Source organism: Pristiophorus japonicus, chromosome 6, assembly GCF_044704955.1.
Source record: "Pristiophorus japonicus isolate sPriJap1 chromosome 6, sPriJap1.hap1, whole genome shotgun sequence".
Classification (NCBI taxonomy): Eukaryota; Metazoa; Chordata; class Chondrichthyes; family Pristiophoridae; genus Pristiophorus; species Pristiophorus japonicus.
The window spans coordinates 100275242-100298575 of NC_091982.1; positions in this window are offsets into that span (position 1 = coordinate 100275242).

The following is a 23334-nucleotide window of genomic DNA, read 5'->3' on the forward strand; positions in this document are numbered from 1 at the left end:
CAAAAATCATATAACGACAGCCATGCTGTCACTAAGAACATCATCAAGCATACCATCGGATTGCTCACGCAACGGTTCTGCTGCCTTGACCACTCGGGAGGAGCCGTCCAGTACATGCTGGAATGGGTGTCCCATTTCCTGGTAGTCTGCTGCATGCTCCACAACTTGGCCATCATAAACGCGCAGCTCTTGCCACCATGGGTTCAGGAAGAGGAAGTCAAGGAGGAGGAAGAGAAGGAGGAGGAGGAGGACAGGAGGAGTCAGCACATCCTCGTTCCGGACGAGCTGTCCATGAGCACCTGATCAGACTCCAGTTCCAGTGAATGAAACCCCAGATCCCCATTGCTCACCACTTCCCCATCTTACGATCCTTTTGTCACCGACATCATGGCATCCTTCCGGGCACAAAGTTGAAATGAGAGCCACCACAAAACACACATTCCAAACATCATTTATAATTTTATTGAATTCAAATCAAAAGAGCAAAGTCAACTAATCACCCTTGTGCATTCCCTTAGTGCCTGTCTTCCGTGTGCCTTTTCCTACTCGAGTGCTCCTATGAAGTGCTCCCCCAGTGACTGCAGCATGGCTGGTGGAAGGCTGCTGACTTTCAGTGGGGGAGAGCACAGGTGGCCTTGCACGGTGACCTGGTGCAGCTCTGGACCGAGAAGGCCATGCACCACCTCGGCATGGGCGGCAACAGTCTGGGCTAGCTGGATGACAGGCTGTAGAAAGAGCACTGGCAGAGTGGCAGGGGTGGGAGGAGGAATATAGTCATCCTGAGCAAGGACAGCAGGTTCTTGCTCCAAAGGGCCACTATCACTCACCCGGTTGGGGTCTCAGAAATCCTCGCCACCTGTAGAAGCACAGATTGCTAGACTGCTGTTACACCCTGCAACCCATTTCCACATTCATAAACCCAGCCATGATGGCACCAGCCTGAGCTTGCATGGCAGCAAGCTGAAACTGCAGGAGAGCAGTCTGTGTTCCACTGCAGCACTGCGATGTTGGGTCACTTCTGTCTGTGCTGCAATGGAAGCTGTTCCACTGCACACCCAGCATCATGGTTGGGTCCACAAATTCTCTCATGGAGTTCTCTCTAAGCTCTGTGTAAAACCTGTGCAATGTTGGAGCCAGACTCCTCCATGCTCCTTGACACTGACAAGAGGCTCTCTGGCAGGCCTGCCATTACACCTCGCATTTCTGTACGCATGTCCATCACGCTTCTTCTGAAGGCGGTCATCATCGAGGTCCTGATCTTGTGCAGCAGATTACTTGCGTGAACCTGACCTCCGGGGAGCTGGCACCCGAGTTACCCTTTCCCCCTGGCCTGGCTGCAGCCCAATCATATCCAGTGACTCACGTATAGATCCCATCGTTGCACTACACTTTAAAGTACGCGCAATGCCATTTTATGAGTTGGTGTCTGCGAGTGTCAGATGTGTCTTCTTCGTCTCCTCCTCCATCATTCTCCTCCAGAACTTCAGGGACTGCATGGGCTGCTGGAAGTTATTGGGTATCTGATAGGAGAATGCTCCTATTTCTTATGTTCTTGTGCACAAGGGACGGATTGTGGTGAGGGGGGAAACAGGATAGCCATGCATATATCATCAGCAGCTTATAAGTGAGAAGAGATTGTGGGATGAAGGGGAAGTGGGATGTGAGAAGAAGGATGAGGTATGAGCATACTGTCATCATTAGCAATGCTTTCAACTTTCCCGCTCGCCACGGACTCGATCACGGCCCCGTTAATTATTGCCGGCATTTCTTCCTCCAAGTTTGTCAGGTTCTCAATTCTTGCTAGCCCTCCACCCATCTGCGGGTGCTCCCAGCTGTTGTGAGCCACCTTTGCCTGCAAGAGAAAGGGAAGTGTGTCAGTGAGTGTGGTGCACTGTCAGTGAGTGTGGTGCAGTGTGTCAGTGAGTGTGGTGCAGTGTGACAGTGAGTGTGATGTGTCAGTGAGTGTGGTGCAGTGTGTCAGTGAGTGTGGTGCAGTGTGACAGTGAGTGTGATGTGTCAGTGAGTGTGATGCAATGTGTCAGTGAGTGTGGTGCAGTGTGTCAGTGAGTGTAGTGTGTCAGTGAGTGTGGTGCAGTGTGTCAGTGAGTGTGGTGTAGTGTGTCAGTGAGTGTAGTGTGTCAGTGAGTGTGGTGCAGTGTGTCAGTGAGTGTGGTGTAGTGTGTCAGTGAGTGTAGTGTGTCAGTGAGTGTGGTGCAGTGTGTCAGTGAGTGTAGTGTGTCAGTGAGTGTGGTGCAGTGTGTCAGTGAGTGTGGTGTAGTGTGTCAGTGAGTGTGGTGCAGTGTGTCAGTGAGTGTGATGTGTCAGTGAGTGTGGTGCAGTGTGTCAGTGAGTGTGGTGCAGTGTGTCAGTGAATGTGATGTGTCAGTGAGTGTGATGCAGTGTGTCAGTGAGTGTGATGTGTCAATGAGTGTGATGCAGTGTGTCAGTGAGTGTAGTGTGTCAGTGAGTGTGGTGCAGTGTGTCAGTGTGTGTGGTGCAGTGTGACAGTGAGTGTGGTGCAGTGTGTCAGTGAGTGCAGTGTGTCAGTGAGTGTGGTGCAGTGTGTCAGTGAGTGTGGTGCAGTGTGTCAGTGAGTGTGATGTGTCAGTGAGTGTGGTGCAGTGTGTCAGTGAGTGTGGTGTGACAGTGAGTGTGGTGCAGTGTGACAGTGAGTGTGGTGCAGTGTGTCAGTGAGTGCAGTGTGTCAGTGAGTGTGATGCAGTGTGTCAGTGAGTGTAGTGTGTCAGTGAGTGTGGTGCAGTGTGACAGTGAGTGTGGTGCAGTGTGTCAGTGAGTGCAGTGTGTCAGTGAGTGTGGTGCAGTGTGTCAGTGAGTGTGGTGCAGTGTGTCAGTGAGTGTGATGTGTCAGTGAGTGTGATGCAGTGTGTCAGTGAGTGTGGTGTGACAGTGAGTGTGGTGCAGTGTGTCAGTGAGTGTGGTGTGTCAGTGAGTGTGGTGCAGTGTGTCAGTGAGTGTGGTGTGACAGTGAGTGTGGTGCAGTGTGTCAGTGAGTGTGGTGTGTCAGTGAATGTGATGCAGTGTGTCAGTGAGTGTGGTATAGTGTGTCAGTGAGTGCAGTGTGTCAGTGAGTGTGATGCAGTGTGTCAGTGAGTGTGGTGCAGTGTGTCAGTGAATGTGATGTGTCAGTGAGTGTGATGCAGTGTGTCAGTGAGTGTAGTGTGTCAGTGAGTGTGGTGCAGTGTGTCAGTGAGTGTGGTGCAGTGTGACAGTGAGTGTGATGTGTCAGTGAGTGTGATGCAATGTGTCAGTGAGTGTGGTGCAGTGTGTCAGTGTGTGTGGTGCAGTGTGACAGTGAGTGTGGTGCAGTGTGTCAGTGAGTGTGGTGCAGTGTGTCAGTGAGTGTGGTGCAGTGTGACAGTGAGTGTGGTGCAGCGTGTTAATGAGTGTGATGCAGTGTGTCAGTGAGTGCAGTGTGTCAGTGAGTGTGATGCAGTGTGTCAGTGAGTATGGTGTGTCAGTGAGTGTGGTGCAGTGTGTCAGTGAGTGTGATGTGTCAATGAGTGTGATGCAGTGTGTCAGTGAGTGTAGTGTGTCAGTGAGTGTGGTGCAGTGTGTCAGTGTGTGTGGTGCAGTGTGTCAGTGAGTGTGGTATAGTGTGTCAGTGTGTGTGGTGCAGTGTGACAGTGTGTGTGGTGCAGTGTGTCAGTGAGTGTGGTATAGTGTGTCAGTGAGTGTGGTGTGTCAGTGAGTGTGGTATAGTGTGTCAGTGAGTGTGGTGTGTCAGTGTGTGTGGTGCAGTGTGACAGTGAGTGTAGTGTGTCAGTGAGTGTGGTGCAGTGTGTCAGTGTGTGTGGTGCAGTGTGACAGTGAGTGTGGTGCAGTGTGTCAGTGAGTGTGGTATAATGTGTCAGTGAGTGTAGTGTGTCAGTGAGTGTGGTGCAGTGTGTCAGTGTGTGTGGTGCAGTGTGTCAGTGAGTGTGGTGCAGTGTGTCAGTGAGTGTTGTATAGTGTGTCAGTGAGTGTGGTGTGTCAGTGAGTGTGATGCAGTATGTCAGTGAGTGTGGTGCAGTGTGTCAGTGTGTGTGGTGCAGTGTGACAGTGAGTGTGGTGCAGTGTGTCAGTGAGTGTGGTATAGTGTGTCAGTGAGTGTGGTGTGTCAGTGAGTGTGATGCAGTATGTCAGTGAGTGTGGTGCAGTGTGTCTGGGTGATGTGTCTGCCATGGTTCAATAGCTGGCAGTGTGTGCAAGGTGTGAGTGTTGCAGCAGTGGTCAGTGTGTGAGGGTGAAGTGATGTTAGGTTTTTCAGGTAGTTAGAGATTGTTGGCAGGTGAGTGATGAGGCTAACGGTACAGATGGTGTGATATGGGATTTGATGATGCATTCACTCACTTTGATCACTCGTGTGAGGTCATTAAACTTCTTGCAGCACTGGATTCAGGTCCTGGGGACAACACTCGTCGCAGTGATGGCTTGAGCGATCTCCTCCCAGATCCTTTTTGTGGTCATCCTTGAAGGCCTCCTGCCTCTTGCAGGAAGAGGACCTCACAGCATCTATGAACCCTCAGGATCAAGGCCTCCAGTGCCGCATAAAGTTGTATCCCTTTTCCTTGGCTGTTGGGCCATGGCTTTGTTTAGACTGATAATGAGGTGCTTCTGCAACAACGCACTTTCCCTTTAAGTAGTGCAGAGAACTTAGGCCAAACTTTATTGCACCCAATATTGGCCCCCCCCGCCCCCCTGTTGAGCGCTAAGCCAATCAGCAGTGTGATTAGCATGGAGATCAGCGCTACAATCATGTAGATCAGCAGGCAGCACGAATTTTGCATGCTGCCTGCACCATTTTGAATGGGTGCAAGCAAATAGAGCTGAGCCATCCCCGCACCCATTTTCAGGCCGTATCCAATTTCTAGGGCATTTTGTCTACTTTTGGTTAATGGAACTGCATCAATTTGAACAAAAGAAAGCTATGCAGACAAGGGCATCAGGGCATCTCACTTTCCCATACCCTGATGTGTGCAGACACAAAGGGGGATAAATTTGTGTGTTTAGCGCCACACGAAATGCAACACTCACTTGATGCCTGATCTCCCAACTTCAGCAGGAAGCTGGCTACAGCGAAGCTACATCTCCAATCACTCGCACTTGACAGGATCTTTAAGTTTGAATGGCTGTGTGCTACTTCCTGCAAATGCAAGAGTTTTCTTTAGTTATTTCAAGATTATTTGGCATCAGGGAGTGTTCTGGCAAGTAAAAAAAACCCTTCATTATTTTTTAAGAAGCTTCAAACTACCGCACTTGCTAAAAGTGATGGGGGCTGTACAGGCAGTCGACCTCGCCCTCCAGCATCTACGCTGGAGGGAGCGGAAGCAGCAAAAAAGACGGGAACATGTACGCAGAGAGAGGAAGAGGGCCATCAGGGCTCACAACAGGAGGCTTTACCCTCCTCTTCCAACATCACTTCTCCTACCTTCAATTAAGGGAGGAGCAGTGTATTAGCAGGCCTTGCTTCACCAAGGAGGTGGTCACAGGACTCTGCCACCTCCTGCAACCAGACCTCCAGCCTCAGACCAGGACAACCACAGCTCTCCCAGTGATAGTCAAGATCTCCGTGGCCCTCAATTTCTTCGCCAGTGGATACTTCCAGTATGCAGCAGGAGACATAGTTAACATCTCACAGCTCGCCATCCATTGCTGCATCCGGGAGGTCACTGAGGCTCTCTACACCAGGAGAAGGGACTACATTGACTTCTCATTGACCAGAGAGAAGCAGGCCGAGTGTGCATGTGGCTTTGCAAGGGGGTACCAGGCTTTCCCCTGGTGCAGGGCGCAACTGACTGCACCCACATGGCTTTACGGGCATCAGATAATAATCTTGAGATCTTCCCTAACCGCAAAAGCTACAACTCACTTAATGTGCAGTTGGTGTGTGACCGCACACAGTGAATCCTGAATGTCAATGCCCGCTATCCTGGCAGCAGCCATGATGCCTTCATCCTGCGCCAGACCGGTGTGCCAGCTCTCTTGCAGCCATCACGTCAAGCTCGAGGGTGGCTGCTCGGGGACAAGGGCTATCCGCTCTCCACCTGGCTCGTGACTCCTCCGCAATCCCATCATTCGTGCTCAGTATTCATATAATGACAGCTATGCTGCCACCAGGAAGGTCATTGAGCAGACCATCGGTGTGCTCAAGCAACTCTGCTGCGTTGACCGCTCTGGAGGAGCCGTCCAGTGCTCTGCTGAGCGGATATCCCATTTCATGGTGGTCTGTTGCATGCTCCACAACTTGGCCATCATGAGGGTGCAGCCCTTGCCACCAGGGATTGTGGGATCACCTCAGGAGGAGGACGAGAGAGAGGAGGATGAGGAACAGGAGGGAGGGAGGAATCAGGCAGACCATCAGCATTCTATACAGGCTGTCCATGACCGGCTCATCAGACTCTGATTCGCATGAATGAAACCCCAGATACCCGTAGCTCACCACATCCCCATCATACCATTCCTGTCTCATGCCATATCGCAGTGTCCTCCTGGGCACTAAGGTGAAATGAAAGACACCAAAAAAGATTCCAAACATAATTAATGAAATTATTTTTAATCATGGCACACTATCAATACTATTAAGTAATTACCTTTGTGCAATCCTTCAGTGTCTGCCTTACGTGTGCATTTTTCTGATATAGTGCTCCTATGCAGTGCTCCCTAGTGGCTGCAGCAAGGCTGATGAGTGTCTGTGCAGGACAACACAACCAGATGTGGACCTAGAAGTCCCAGCTGTAGAATGTACCACCTCGGTATGTGTGGCAGCAGTCTGGGCTGGCTGGCTGACCGGCAGCAACAAGGGGAATGGAGGAACATAAGAAATAGGAGCAGGAGTAGGCCATTTGGCCCCTTGAGCCTGCTCCACCATTCAATAAGATTCATGGCTGATCTGATCTTGGCCTCAACGCCACTTCCCTCCGCTCCCCATAACCCTTCACTCCCTTAACGCTCAAAAATTTGTCTATCGCCACCTTAAATATATTCAATGACCCAACCTCCACAGCTCTCTGGGGCAGAGAGTTCCACAGATTTACAACCCTCTGAGAGAAGAAATTCCTCCTCATCTCAGTTTTAAATGGACGACAGTAGGAATGCTGTCATCCTGAGAGAGGATAGCAAGTTTGAAGGCCTACTCCTGCTCCTATTTCTTATGTTCCTGCCCCACTGACCCACTGCCAGTCCCTCGGGCCATGCCTCAGCATTCCTACCAATCTGTTGGAGCACAGATTGCTGGCCTGATGCCATACCATGAAAGCCTTGGTCGACAGTGGTAAACCCAGCCTCGTTGGCAGCAGTCAGAGCTTGGGTAGCTTCAAGCTGAGATTGCTTGAGAACAGTCGGAGCTTCCGCTGCAGCACGAAGATGTTGAATCACTTCCGCCTGTGTTGCAATGGAAGCTGCGACATCACTCATCACGCGCGTTATCATGTCAGGGTCGCCATGGTCTCTCTCGGAGTGTACCAACATTTCCAGACTGGAAATCCTGGGCTCCATGCTCTGCGCAGAGGCCCATGCAATGTTGGAGGCGGTCTCCTCCACCCTCCTTGTCATTGCTGGGAGGCTCTCTGGCAACCTTACCATTGCACCTATCAGTTCCGTATGCATGCTCACCTCCCTTCTTCTGAAGTCCTCATCTGAGTCCTGTGCAGCAGAACTTGCGCGTGAACTCGCCCTCTGTGGAGCTTGCTCTCAAGCTACCCTTTCCCCCGGCCCTGCTGCAGCCCAATCATGTCCTGTGCCTTACCCTGTGCAGATCCCACTACCACTAGAATCATAGAATGGTTATAGCACAGAAGACCCGTGGAACTTGTGTCGGCTCTCTGCAAGAACACTTCAGTTAGTCCCACTCTCCTGCCCTTTTCCTGCCCTAGCTTCTAAAGAACGCGTCTGAGCTGGTGTCTGTGAGTGAGCGATGTAGTGACACGGTTTCTTCTTCCTCCTCCTCCTCTTCTTCTTCCCCCTCACTTTTTGCGGCTGCTCACGTGCTTGCTGATTATCTGAAAGCAGAAAGGCTCAAGAGTCGGGTTATGGTGAGGGGAGGGGGGCAGGAAGGCAAAAATGCATGCATACAGCATGAGTAGCATGAAAGTGAGAAAAGATTGTGTGCTGAGGGGGAAGTGGGATGTGAGAAGAAGGATCAGCAATGGATATACCATTGTTGTCCCCAAGGGGGCAACGTTGCTGGTGGTCACAGTGCCGACGACCTGGCGCCCAATGATCTCCAGCACTCCACTCTTCAGTTGGCTCAGCTCTTCAATGTCGACCTCATCATCATCATAGGCAGTCCCTCAGAATCGAGGAAAACTTGCTTCCACTCTAACAGTGAGTTCTCAGGTGGCTGTACAGTCCAATACGGGAATTACAGTCTCTGTCACAGGTGGGGCAGACAATGTTTGAAGGAAAGGGTGGGTGGGGAGTCTGGTTTGCCGCACGCTCCTTCTGCTGCCTGCGCTTGGTTTCTGCATGTGCTCGGCGACGAGACGCAAGGTGTTCAGCGCCCTCCCAGATGCTCTTCCTCCACTTTGGGCGGTCTTGGGCAAGGGACTCCCAAGTGCCGGTGCCCCTGCCTGGCCACACCTGCTCCCGGTGATTGTGAGTGACCTTAGCCTGCAAGAGCAAGGGAAGTGTGTGAGTGAGTGTGGTGCAATGTGTTGGGGTGTTGTCCCTGCCTTAGTTGAGTAGCTGTCATTGTGTGCAAGGTGTGAGATGTGGATGTGAGTGTTGTTTGGTCGAGATTGTTGGTGGATGAGTGCTGGGGGTGTGGTGCATTGAGCAGTGTGTGAAGCCTGTGCTACAAATAGTGTTATGTAGCATTTGTTGAAGCCTTCACTCACCCTGACTACCCATGTGAGGTTGTTAAACTTCTACCTGCACTGGGTGTGCATCCTGGGAACACAGTGCTGCCCATGACATGTTCTGCTATCTCCCTCCCCATAGTGCGGCAGACTTGTGGAGAGGGCCTCCTGCCAATTGGCGGGTACAGGACCGCCTGCCTTCTCTCAACTGCAAAAACAAATGCCTGCAGAGCATCATCCGAGAACCTACAGGATCTCTCCCCCCTTCTCCAGTCTGCCATGGTTCCAATGGATGTCTTATAATTCATGTTTAGTTTGCTGTTGGGGCACCTGAGAATGAGGTGCTGTAGCATCAATGAACCTCCCCTTTAAGTCATGGAAAAAGCCTTTGGCAATCATGAATTGCAATTCAAAAGCCCCCAATATTGGTCCAGCTTTTCAATCAGCTTGCTTTTTTAGACTAGAATTATGACTACAATCAGGTTAATGAGGAGTCAGAACAAATGTTGTGGCATCCTAGACGATGTTCAGGGGGCGCAGCTTAAACCATTTTTGTCTAAACACTGCATTTCTTGGCTATAATGAATTTCCATCCCAAAACTTCTATTTATGTTTTGGTGATTAGAGGAATTGTCAGCAGTAAGCCACTTAGACTACAATAAAAACAAAACATGCTGGAAATACTCAGCAGGTTAGGCAGCACCTGTGGATAGAGAAACAGAACTAGAAAAAGTTAGAGATGTAACACGTTTTAAGCAAGTGCAGGGAAGGGAAAGCGGGGAGGAGAGGGAAGAACAAAAGGGAAGCTCTGTGATAGGGTGGGAGGCAGGAGAGATTAAAAAGAGGTTTGATTGCACAAAGCAAAGGGAGATGGTAAGGTGATAAGTAAAGAAACAAAAGATGGTTCTAGAAGAGGTGTAAATGGCAACCGCAGAATCATCAACAGCTACCGTCTGAAAAAATAGTGGCAGAGGTTATGATCTGAAATTGTTGAACTCGATGTTGAGCCCCAAAGGCTGTAAAGTGTCGAATCGAAAGATGAGGTGCTGTACCTTGAGCTTACATGGAGCTTTTCTGGAACAGTGTAAGAGGCCGAGGTCAGAGTGGGAGTGGAATGGAGAATTAAAGTGACAGGCGACCGGAAGCTCGGAGTCACGTTTATTGACTGAACGGAGGTGTTCCCGAAGCGGTCACACAATCTACGCTTGGTCCCCCCAATGTAGAGGAGACCACATCGTGAGCAATGAATACAGTGTTTTAAATTGAAAGAAGTACAAGTAAATCACTGCTTCACCTGGAAGGAGTGTTTGGGGCCCTGGACAGTGGGAAGGGAGGAGGTAAAAGGGCAGCTGTTGCATTTCCTGCGCTTGCACGGGAAGATGCCGTGGGAAGGGGAAGGGGTATTGAGGGTGATTTTGGAGTGGAACAAGGTGTTGCGGAGGGAGCGGTCCCTTCGGCATGCTGAAAGTGGAGGGGAGGTGACGATGTGGTTGGTGGTGGAATCACGCTGGAAGTGGTAGAAATAGTGAAGGATGATCCATCGAATGTGGAGGCTGGTGGGGTGGAAGGTGAACAAGGGGAACCCTATCGTGGTTCTGGGAGGAAAGGGAAGGTGTGAGAGCAGAAGTGTGGGCAATGGAATGGACATGGTCGAGGGCCATGTCAACCACAGTAGAGGGGAATCCTCGATTGAGGAAAAAGGAAGACTTATTGGAAGCATTAGTATGGAAGGTGGCATTGTCAGAGCAGATGCGATGGAGACAGAGAATGGAATAGAATCCTTGCAGGAAGTGGTGTAGGAGGAAGTGTAGTCCAGGTTAGCTGTGGGAGTCACATATCCCACGAAAAGGCAGGCATAGCTAGCACCCATGCAGGTTCCCATAGCAACACCTTTAAGTTGAAGGAAGTGAGTGGAGTCAAAGGAGAAGCTGTTCAACATGAGAACAAGTTCAGCCAGGCAGAGGAGAGGTTGGTAGATGGGGACTGGTTGGGCCTCTGTTCAAGGAAGAAGCGGAATGCTCTCAGGCTGTCCTGGTATGGGGTGGAGGTGTAGAGGGATTGGACTAAGGTGCTTGTGAGTTTTATGCCTTGTCTGGTGATTTATTTTTCATCTATAGTAATTCCCTGATATATATCCTCTATGATGCTGGAATTGTAAAGAGCTGTGTGATCAGCATAGAAGGCAAGTTATAATGAACTATCTTTCAGATTGTATGCTGATGCAGGTGCAGAGAATTGATTAAGGTATGAAGGTATTAAGGTTGAGGAATTTATAAACTTGAGCACATAATCCAGGCTGACACTTCAGTGCAGTACTGAGAGATTGTCGAAGGTGCTATCTTTCATCATATGAGATGTTAAACTGGGTTGAGATGGCAAATCCGGCTCCTTACCCCACCCTTTCCTTCAACCACTGTCTGCCCCACCTGTGACAGAGACTGTAATTCCCACATTGGACTGCACAACCACCTGATAAACCGACACCCTATCTGCCCGTGTTGGTGGATGTACAAGATCTCAAAGCACTCCTCGAAAACGAGCAGGGAAATTCTCCCGATGTCTTGGTCAATATTGAACCTTCAATCAAAATCTCCGAAAATAGATTGGCCGGCCAATTAACTCATTACTGTTTGTGGGACCTTGCTGAGTGAAAATTGGCTGTCACTTTTGCTGATTACACTTTAAAACTAATCATTGGCTGTGAATCATCCTGAGGACATGAAAGGTGCAATATAAATGCAAGTTCTTTCTTTAAACCATTCAAAGTCAGTATGCAGGAGGCCATTATATAGGTATTAGTGCGTGGCAGTCCCGACCTGCGAGAGACCATCAGCAGCAGTTTGGGACCATAAAAGGAGCGGCGAGTGGTGGCCTGGAGCGGCATGGCGGCTTACCACTGCATTGCACAGCGCAAGCTGGTGCAGGAAGGCGACGGCAGCGAAGAGGGTGACTGGATTGGACATCATCAAGGTCCAGGTCGTTGATTGAAGCGTGGGCAGGTACAGCAGGAGCGGCGAGGTTAGGGCACAGGAGCAGCAAGTGATCATGGAGCGACATGATCGGGGCCCAGGAGAGGTGTGAGTTTGGGGCCAGAAGAGACGTGGGCCCAGGAGCAGCACGGGCCAGCCCACATTGCGATATGTGTGCGCACTAGGTCCGTGCAGCAGAGTTGGTCTCCAGTCGACTTGGGTAATCCTTGTCACTGGACCAAGACCTAGCTCTGTCAAACCCGTGTGGTGGCTGGTGTGCAACGGCCACCACACATTAAAAAAATCTGCGCACAGGCATTTTTCACCCTTCAGGATGTAGTTTTTGGCCTGCAATATTAGGTCCTTCATTGAAATACCTGTGATCTCATTCCTTTTTGGCATGAAAGCAAGTCATCCTCGATACGAGGGACCGCCTATGATGATGATGATTAGTGCGTAGAATTCTTTTAGTACTATTTTTATATTCAAATAGTATTCTTGAAATAAAATTATTTACAAATATAACTCTCAAGTTCAATGCACCATGTGATAGACACGTAAGAGATCACTCCCCAAGCCAGTACCAATGTTACTCTGCAACCTTGTTTGAGGAGGTGGCTGTGAGCAGCCAGGGGTGAGCCTTCTGAAAAGGGGGATGTCTGGCTACGCAGAGTACTGCCTCACAGCAACACAGTTAACATTAAGAATGCAAGATGGAGTGAATTACAGGTATGATCCTGCATACTACAGTCTGTAGATGTACATCACCCAACCCACCTTTTAATTATTATCTATTATGATCATATTATGGATGAAGGTTTCTTATTTGTGTATAATAATTCTGTGGAAGCATCCTAAATGACATATCACTTCACAATGGGAAAACTATGAATGTGACAATTAGAATGATGAGGAGTTTAGAGTAAATATTGTAAATTTAGTAACAAGTTGCAATGAAAATACATTGGGCCTGAAATTCTGGTCTCGCCAGGTGCATACAAAGTGCGCATGGACCCAGCGAGGCCTCGCAAAAGACGGTTTTTGGGGTGCGATGCTCATGCACCGAAAAACAGCTTTTCCGATCCATCAAGATTTCTCTGGATAGATCCTCCGCATCCCTGGGAGAAGGACATCTGTACAGGAGAGATTGAGCTATTTGCCCAACTCATGCCCAGCAAATATCCTTCAAACTCTTACGCCTGGTAAAAGCAGGTGCATAGTCTACTTTTACCAGCGTAAAAGTTTTAAAGCAAAATTTAATTTAATCATTCATTCTTATGTTAAAAATGCTGACCATTAACGTAAGTTTATTTTTAACCCTATTAAAACACATTAAAAAAATTCCCCCGCCAAAAATGTTTTCGAAAACATTTAATTACAATTAATTTCAATTATTTTTAAATATGTGAGGTGTTTTTTAAAATTTATTATGCTGTGTTTCTTGTTTTAGGAGGGTTATTCTCATTGATAGTAATAGGAACTCATAGAAAAGGGGTTCCCATTTTTATCAATGAGAATACTACCGAGTGATTGGTGGTCCAGGCCCATGTGATTCCAATATTTACATACGTATGGGGATGTCATCTTCCCGTACGCTGCATAGCGACTGAAGGCCTCTGATCGGAATCGAAGGCGCCTCAGTGACCACCAGCTATTTTCGTTAAAAAAGTTCGGGTCGGAGGCGTTCATTCGAAGGAAGCCTCCGATCGCAGTTTTCCCCCCAATAGAAACAATTAGCACAAGACAGCAGGAATAAACATGAGAATATTAGAGATTTAATTTTGGGAGACAATCATACATTGAGGTTACACCTCAACAGAGACGGGACCAATGTTCTCGCGGGTGGTTTTGATAGTGCGATTGGGAGGGCTTTAAACTAGTTAGGCAGGGGGATGGGAACCCAGGAGAGGGCTCTGAGCTAGTTAGAGTGGGTAAGAGCTCAAATGAACAGAACCCCAAGAAAGAATGCAAAAGGCAGGAGGCAACAGAGCAGAGTAGCACTGGGGTAAGTGTAAACCACAAGGTGATAGGAAGGGACAATATGTATGAATAAAAAAGGGCTGCAGGAGGGGTCAAAACTAAAAATCATGGTTTAAAAACAAGTATTAAAACACTTTACCGAAACACATGCAGCATACGAAACAAAGTAAATGTGTTGACGGCACAAATCATTACAAATGGGTATGATTTGATGGCCATTACTGAAACGTGGTTGCAGGGTGGCCAAGACTGGGAATTAAACATACAGGGGTATCTGACAATTCGGAAAAATAGACAAGAAGGGAAAGAAAGTGGAGTAGCTCTGTTAATAAAGGATGATACCAGGGCAGTTTTGAGAGATGATATTGGCTCTAATGAACAAAATGTTGAATCATTTGGGTGGAGATTAGAGATAGTAAGGGGAAAAAATCACTGGTGGGCGTAATTTATAGGCCCCCAAATAATAACTTCACGGTGGGGCGGAAAATTATCAGGGGAATAATGGAGGCATGTGAAAAAGGAATGGCAGTAATCATGGGGGATTTTAACCGACATATCGATTGGTCAAATCAAATCGCATGGGGGTAGCCTTGAGGAGGAATTCATAGAATGCATACGGGATTGTTTCTCAGAACAGTATGTTATAGAACCTACAAGGAAGCAAGCTATCTTAGATCTGGAATAATAAACGATCTCCTAGTAAAAGATCCTCTCGGAATGAGTGATCACAGTATGGTTGAATTTGTAATACAGATTGAGGGTGAGGAAGTAGTGTCTCAAACGAGCGTACTATGCTTAAACAAAGGGGACAACAGGGGGATGAGGGCAGAATTGGCTAAAGTAGACTGGGAACACAGACTAAATGGTGGCACAATTGAGGAACAGTGGAGGACTTTTAAGGAGCTCTTTCATAGTGCTCAACAAAAATATATTCCAGTGAAAAAGAAGGTTGGTAAGAGAAGGGATAACCAGCCGTTGATAACCAAGGAAATCAAGGAGAGTATCAAATTAAAAACCAATGCGTATAAGGTGGTAAAGTTTAGTGGAAAAATAGAAGATTGGGAAAATTTTAAACGACAGCAAAGAATGACTAAGAAAGCAATAAAGAAAGGAAAGATAGATTACAAAAGTAAACTTGCGCAAAACATAAAACAGATTGTAAAAGCTTTTACCGATATATAAAACGGAAGAGATTGAAGAAAGTGAATGTTGGTCCCTTAGAAGATGAGAAGGGGGATTTAATAATGGGAAATGTGGAAATGGCTGAGACCTTAAACAATTATTTTGCTTCGGTCTTCACAGTGGAAGACACAAAAACCATGCCAAAAATTGCTGGTCACGGGAATGTGAGAAGGGAGGACCTTGAGTCAATCACTATCACTAGGGGGGTAGTGCTGGACAGGCTAATGGGACTCAAGGTAGACAAGTCCCCTGGTCCTGATGAAATGCCACCCAGGGTATTAAAAGAGATGGTGGAAGTTATAGCAGATGCATTCGTTATAATCTACCAAAATTGTCTGGACTCTGGGGAGGTACCATCCGATTGGAAAGCAGCTAATGTAACGCCTCTGTTTAAAAAAAGGGGGCAGACAAAAGGCAGGTAACTATAGGCCAGTTAGTTTAACATCTGTTGTGGGGAAAATGCTTGAAGCTATCATTAAGGAAGAAATAGCGGGACATCTAGATAGGAATAGTGCAATCAAGCAGACGCAACATGGATTCATGAAGGGGATATCATGTGTAACTAATTAACTGAAATTCTTTAAGGATATAACGAGCATGGTGGATAGAGGTGTACCGATGAATGTGGTGTATTTAGATTTCCAAAAGGCATTCGATAAGGTGCCACACAAAAGGTTACTGCAGAAGATAAATGTACGCGGACTCAGAGGAAATGTATTAGCATGGATTGAGATTTGGCTGGCTAACAGAAAGCAGAGAGGCGGGATAAATGGGTCCTTTTCAGGTTGGAAATCGGTGGTTAGTGGTGCTGGGATCGGTGCTGGGACCATAACTGTTTACAATATACATAGATGACCTGGAAGAGGGGACAGAGTGTAGTGTAACAAAATTTGCAGATGACACAAAGATTAGTGGGAAAGCGGGTTGTGTAGAGGACACAGAGAGGCTGCAAAGAGATTTAGATAGGTTAAGCGAATAGGCTAAGGTTTGGCAGATGGAATACAATGTCGGAAAATGTGAGGTCATCCACCTTGGAAAAAAAAACAGTAAAAGGGAATATTATTTGAATGGGGAGAAATTACAACATGCTGCGGTGCAGAGGGACCTGGGGATCCTTGTGCATGAATCCCAAAAGGTTAGTTTGCAGGTGCAGCAGGTAATCAGGAAGGCGAATGGAATGTTGGCCTTCATTGCGAGAGGGATGGAACACAAAAGCAGGGAGGTCCTGCTACAACTGTACAGGGTATTGGTGAGGCCGCACCTGGAGTACTGCGTGCAGTTTTGGTCACCTTACTTACGGAAGGATATACTAGCTTTGGAGGGGGTACAGAGACGATTCACTCGGCTGATTCCGGAGATGAGAGGGTTACCTTATGATGATCGATTGAGTAGACTGGGTCTTTACTCGTTGGAGTTCAGAAGGATGAGGGGTGATCTTATAGAAACATTTAAAATAATGAAAGGGATAGTCAAGATAGAGGCAGAGAAGTTGTTTCCACTGGTCGGGGAGACTAGAACTAGGGGGAACAGCCTCAAAATACGGGGGAGCTAATTTAAAATCAAGTTGAGAAGGAATTTCTTCTCCCAGAGTGTTGTGAATCTGTGGAATTTTCTGGCCAAGAAAGCAGTTGAGGCTAGCTCATTGAATGTATTCATATCACAGATAGATAGATTTTTAACCAATAAGGGAATTAAGGGTAATGGGGAGCGGACGGGTAAGTGGAGCTGAGTCCATGGCCAGATCAGCCATGATCTTGTTGAAAGGCGGAGCAGGCTCGAGGGGCTAGATGGCCTACTCCTGTTCCTAATTCTTATGTTCTTATGTTCTTATACCAAGGCAAAAACATCAAAACCATGTTAAATTGAACATTTGACCAAGTCAGGTCACAGTTAGGCTAAGATAGCATTCAACCTGTATTTTTTAAGGACAGCATAGTAATGCACGCCAGCAAGCCTGTCATGTATCTTACATTATTATATATAACTGTATCCTAACATGCTATACATGACTAATAAGATATGACCTGTAACCACCAGCATACCTTACCACCAGGGGTGCACTTGCAAGCGACAGGTATATAAGGACAGGTCTCAGGCAAGTGCAGCATTCCAGAGCTGTGAAATAAAGGTGCAGGTCCAGAGTGACCTTGACTTCACTTCATGCCTTGTGTGAATCTGTACTGAGGGGACAGGACTTTATAGTGGCAACGAGTTACGGGATTACAGAATCCACTGAATGGCGAACAATGGATCAGATGAAAAGTACAATGCTGGAGACAATTGGGAGGACTTTATAGAAAGGCTCCAGCAAAGCTTTGTAACCATAGACTGGTTCGGAGATGACAAAGCAGACAAGAGAAGAGCCCATCTCTTGACCAGCTGTGGCTCGAAAACATACGCTTTAATGAAGGATCTGCTGGCATCCGAGAAACCAGCAAGCAAGTCATTTGAAGAATTGAGCACACTGGTAAGAAACCACCTGAAGCCAGCGAGCAGCCGACACATGACCAGACACAGGTTCTACAACGACAGACGCTGTGTGGGCCTGAGCATACCCGACTTTGTGGTGGAACTTTGGAGGTTGGCTAGTTTATGTGAGTTCTCCGATGAACTGAGGAGAGAAATGCTGAGAGACTTTTTCATTGAAGGAATAAGCCATGCAGGCATATTCCGAAAGCTCATAGAGACCAAGAACCTGACCTGAGAGGCAGCAGCACTGGTTGCACTGACATTCTTGGTAGGGGAAGAAGAAACGAGGTTGATTTACAATGCAGGTACAACAACTAATGAAATATCAGAACAAGGAATTCACAGCATGAAACAAGCTGCTAACGCCACACACAGACAAAAGCGGGAGAGCAGGCCCTTGACAGCAGGCAGTGGCACCAGAAGCCATCAAGGGCCACAGGAACAGCCGTTCACACCTCATCAACCCACAATGCGAGCAATCAACTACAAACTGAGAGAAGCTCAAGAGAGATCAGCCAGACGAAGCTGATTCTTTGGAAACAATGGAAGCGGTCTGTGCTGGAGGTGTGGGGGTGGGCACTCGTCAAGGGGATGTCAATTTCAGCAGGCTGTTTGCAGCAACTGTGAATATACAGGGCATTTGGCCTGCATGTGCAAAAAGCCGTAGCTCGGCTGGTATACGAATCGGATGGGTCGGAAAGCGGACCAGAAGACGGTGGGGCAGGCACCCGGGACACCGATATACAGGGGTCAACACGATCAATGGCCGCTGCACCTACAACAGGATGCCTCCTATAATGATGAGGGTCCTACTCAATGGGATACCTGTCAACATGGAGCTGGATACGGGTGCGAGTCAATCTCTTATGGGCACTCAACAATTTGAACAACTATGGCCGCATAAAAGAGACAGACCAAAACTCACAAGGGTCGACACCAAACGAAGGACCTATGCCAAAGAAATCGTACCAGTCCTCGGCAGCGCCATGCTCTCCATCACACACAAAGGGACAGCGAACCGACTTCCCCGGTAGATTGTCCCCGGAGACCCCCCAGCACTGCTGGGGAGAATCTGGCTAGCAAAACTAAACTGGAAATGGGATGATGTCCATGCCATGTCATTAGAGGAACGGACCTCCTGCTCAACAGTTATAAAGTGATTTGAACATCTCTTTTAGCCAGGTGTGGGCACTTTCAAAGGGGCCAAAGTCAAAATCTACATCACATAGGATGCTAGACTGGTCCATCACAAGGCCGGAGCTGTACCCTATGTGATGAGGGAAAAGATTGAACACGAACTAGACAGGCTTCTGCGGGAAGGCATTATATCATCTGTGGAATTTAGCGACTGGGCAAGTCCCATCGTCCCAGTCATGAAGCCTGATGGATCCATACGAATCTGTGGGGACTACAAATCTACCATAAACAGAGTCTCCCAACAGGACCAGTACCCGCTGCCCAGAGCAGAGGACTTATTTGCAGAGAAGCATTTTTCCGAGAGCTCCACCGCGAGCACCCGGGGATCGTTCTCATGAAGGCCATAGCCAGATCCCACGTCTGGTGGCCTGGTATTGACGCGGACTTGGAGCTCTGCATCTGAAGGTGCTCCATTTGTGCCTGTTAGTGTTAGTGTTTTCTCAGAAGAATCACTCAACACGCAGAGTCGGTTCTAACGCCGACGCGGCCTTTATTAACTCTTAGCGGGGAGGAAGTCTCCGGACTGTATCCAGGCTTCTCTCCATGAACAAAGGGTTACATGGACTTTTATATGTTTTACAACAGTTAAAATAGTTTACTACAGTTACTCAGCCCATCACGGCTGGACACAAGCCAATCACAATGGTTATAGATTACATATAGGTACTTTTAACCCAATAGAATTACCCTGGTGTCTCAGGAACTACATGTTCGGTTATTGTCAGCTCAGGCTGATTGATGACTTTGTTATAGGAGATAGGTTCTCTCCCTATCTCTTTCTTCTTGGGGAAATAATTGGTTTATGACCTTGTTTACAGGAGATGGGTTCTCTCCCTATCTCTTTCTTCCTGGAGAATTAATTGGTTTATTATTCTTATCCTGCATCCAAGGCATTCCTGGTAGTGGGCCTCACAGGGTTATTGCACGGTCATTGCACAGTCAATAGTTCACAGCTTGACTACCTGATTTCCCATCATGCCTGGGCAGCCATTTTATGTGTGGCCACTTTAAACTTATATGAGTTTAGATATATTTAGCAGGTGCCTAATGCCCAGTGTTTTGATATATTCTGCAGGTGCCTACTTCCTACAACAACTCCCCCTTTCGGTAAAGGGACTAGTCCTAGTCCCCTTTTAACCGACCGTTCTACCTTTACTAGATTTTTGTGCACGGCCCGGTACTCCCTGCCTCAACGTGCTGGCCAGTCACGCGTTTTCAGGAGTCCCAGTTGCTTAAATCAAATTGACAAAGGCCAAATCCTCCTGCCCCCTTATCAAACAGGCTTGTTTAGTGTCCAAGGAACGGTGATTTGTCCTTCTTTGCTGTGCGTGGTGTCTGCATGCTTGGCAGGCCATTATGCCCCATGTTATCGCTAAGATCAATTGTATCCCGACCAGTATGTGTGAAATTATTCGAATCCATGGATGGATGTTCACATTTATTCCCCAGTCCCAGACCTTCCTCCACCAACTCTGACTTTGTAAGTCTACATCGATATCTTCTTCCAGTACTTTGATTTTAGTTTACAGTTGGTGATAGAGCTTTACAGATTGACCCACTCTGAGCCTCAACTCTCGTAATACTTCGGTAGATGTGGGATAGGGACCTGATCTGGCTCATCATAATCCTGTAAATGATCATGGAGCTGATCGGTTACCTCAATAACTTCGGACTTCCGGCGCCTAACCTGGGTGATATGTGCTTGCCCGATCGCGACAGGTCGTAGTGGTGTAAAGCAAAAGTCTGGCTGTGGTATAGGGCACTGCAGGTCATTATACTGGTATGAACGCTCTGTGGTAGAGACGCAGTATCTTCCCTTCCCTCCGTAGCCTGCCCTCGCGAAGTGCATGTGTGCGGGCACTATTTCTAGTACACACCCATCGGTTCGGTTAAACCCGCACTCGTCTAGCTCACCTCGGCCCACCGGATGAGGGCATACTGTGATTTCCCCCTTTTGCTTGCAATCTGCTAGGGAAATCCCGGTAAGTATGTTGTTTCGACGGACGGCAGAGGTGGTGGTCAGGTTGTAGCGTATGGAGACATTTTCCCGTATTACTCCGATATTCTCTAGTTGGTATCGGGGGAACGGCCCTGAGTCCGGCGTGGCTATAGGGATCATCAGGACTATCCCTATCCCAGCAGTCCTACCCATCTGGCAATCTGGAATTGCTGGGTATACTCGGGTCAATCCCTTCAGAGTACAATTATCCAGTGTCCCCCTCTGGTTAGCCAACTGAGCTAAATGTGCACTGCCTATCCAATCGGGTACTTCCCCGCGTTGGATCTGTCGAGATTGTGGCGGATCTGTCCCACCATCCACAGACCATAAGCGTGACAGAGTTGCCCCTGTCTTTGCTTTCCTGTATCTTCTTTTTCTCTATCAATGAGGTGATTGATGGTTCTGGCGTGAGCTTCCAGGACTGAGAAGCCATCCAACTGGATTTCGGCACCTTCCCTTCCTAGGTTGGCTTGGTCTTCCTGGTTTTGCTCCACCCTCTCCAATAACCCCTTCATCACCCCTCTAAGCTGTTCCACCCTCTCATTTAACCCTTGTATGTCTATCGAGTTCACTACGGAGGTCCCTGTATTGAAAACGGTAGCAACATCATTAATTATTTCCCTCTTCATCCTGGGGGCTAACCCCTGTCCCCGGAACCTACTGGCACCCATTGCATTCAGCAGCCTGCTGCATTACAACTTTACTTAATACATTGTACATTTTCCTTGACTGTTCTGTACAGTATTCCGGCATCTAAGATGCCTGAAATATTGATCAGGACAGGCACAATTTCATGTTTAACATTATCATACAATAATTCCCCTTCGTTGTACATTACAATCCCATTTTCTGGTCCCTTAGTAGTTATGGGACAAGGCAGTTCCTCGGGCAATGTAGTGGTTCTTATGGGGCGCGGTGTCGGCAGGGGTGAGAAACATACATACAATGATATTGCAGCCGCCCCCGCCTCCTCGTAATACCCACACAGCCCCATTCCCTTCTTGCGGATGACCGATTGCTGGGATTGTCCCGGAGGCGCGCAAATTATGCCGAAAGTACATTCATCGGGCCCTTTGACATCCCTCCGTTTAATGCAGCTGCTCCTTATACCCGTGGAGCACTGTACACATACTCTTATTCTTATTAGGATTCTTATTAGGATTCACTTGTAACCATGCATTAAAATAAGTCCTGTCCTTGCTCCATTCCTTGGCTGCTGGGATGCATATTCCATCCGTTAAATTAAACAAGACTTCATAGTTCATGTAGTTGTTTATTTCCAGCGTGCTCTGCTGTCCGTCGTTGTTGCCCAGGGTACGTGCATGTCGCAGGGCTATCCATATTACGAGTAGCGCCGTTCGTATTCCCATTCCGGTAGGTATTATCTGTAATTTTAAACAGACGGCCTGGTCGTCACCAGGGGTTAAGTTTTTTTGCTCTACGAGTGTCCTGGTCACCCTGCAAAATTACAATCGAACCCTTTCGAGCTGAATCTGTAGGGCGTGCGCCCGTGTCTTTACCCACTTAAATATTACCCAAACTCCTATTATGACCAAGGCCAAAGCTATTCCTCCAAACATCGTTGTCTGCTTTACCGTTAGGTTGGGTTTGTGGACTACACCTACCCACCGTGGGGTACATTGGCTCTATTGCCATAGGTGATGGTGCTATGGCTGTGCACTGCACTATCCGTCTAGTCCCGTTATCTCTTCCAGCCTGTTTATCTTAGCTTTTAACTCTTCAATTTGTTTTATTGGGTATCTATTTCTTTATTGTATCAGGCAAGTATTATTACATAAGCTAGTTCTGTTTTTATTTCATGTTTCCTCTGTTAGGTGAGTCTTTTTTTCTATTAAGAAATCCAAACTAATAATGTTCAGTATCTTAAACGGCTGTCAATGGAAAGTGTTAACTCCTTTCCAGGTTTGTAAGAAGACCTGATGTCATTACGTGACTTCACGTAATCATCTGAAAAAAAAAAGTCTTTGTGCCTTCAAAACTTACTTAGAAATTAGGAATCCGTTAAACAGCATAAATAATAAAAATCTTCTTATCAGGGAAGACGGCATTTTAGAGTAAACTCCAATGTTTTCTTAACTTCTAATTCAAGTACTTGCCAAAGAAAATTTTTTTTTTAATTGATATAAAACGAGACCACACATTTTTAATAGCAATTTTGTTTACTGAAATTATTTTTTTTTTTTTTTAATTTCCCTCTCAGCACAAAATCTAAACTTCTGTGCCAGTTCCATTTTCTATAAGAATTTAAGAATTCAGTAAGATTCTCTAATTCCCATTTTTTTTTTCTCTGTGCTGAGTTCGCATAGCTTAGATCTTCAAAACCCTCCTGCTTGTTTAGACTGTTCGGGACTTTTCTTGATAAACACTGTCCATTTCGGAAATCTTTTCAAACTGCATTGAAACTTTCTCATAATTTAAAATGTTGAGTGTTTTTTTTTACTTCTTCCAAATTTTTTTCTTTTTCTAATTAAACCAATATCTTTTTCACAGCAAACATCAACTAGTATTTAGTAAGTTATGTCTTTTTCCATCACAAACACATTTTGTTTACTTTCAAAGTGGCGTCTTTATTTTCTGTGCCTTCTCTGAATATCTCAAAATCCCAATTCAAACTTTGTAATTTCAATCTTTATTTAAAACCTTTTTTTTTTGCTAGAAGCTCTTTTTTTTAAAAAAGCATTCTTTATCTCATTCTGAAACTAAATTTATGTCTTTCAACCCA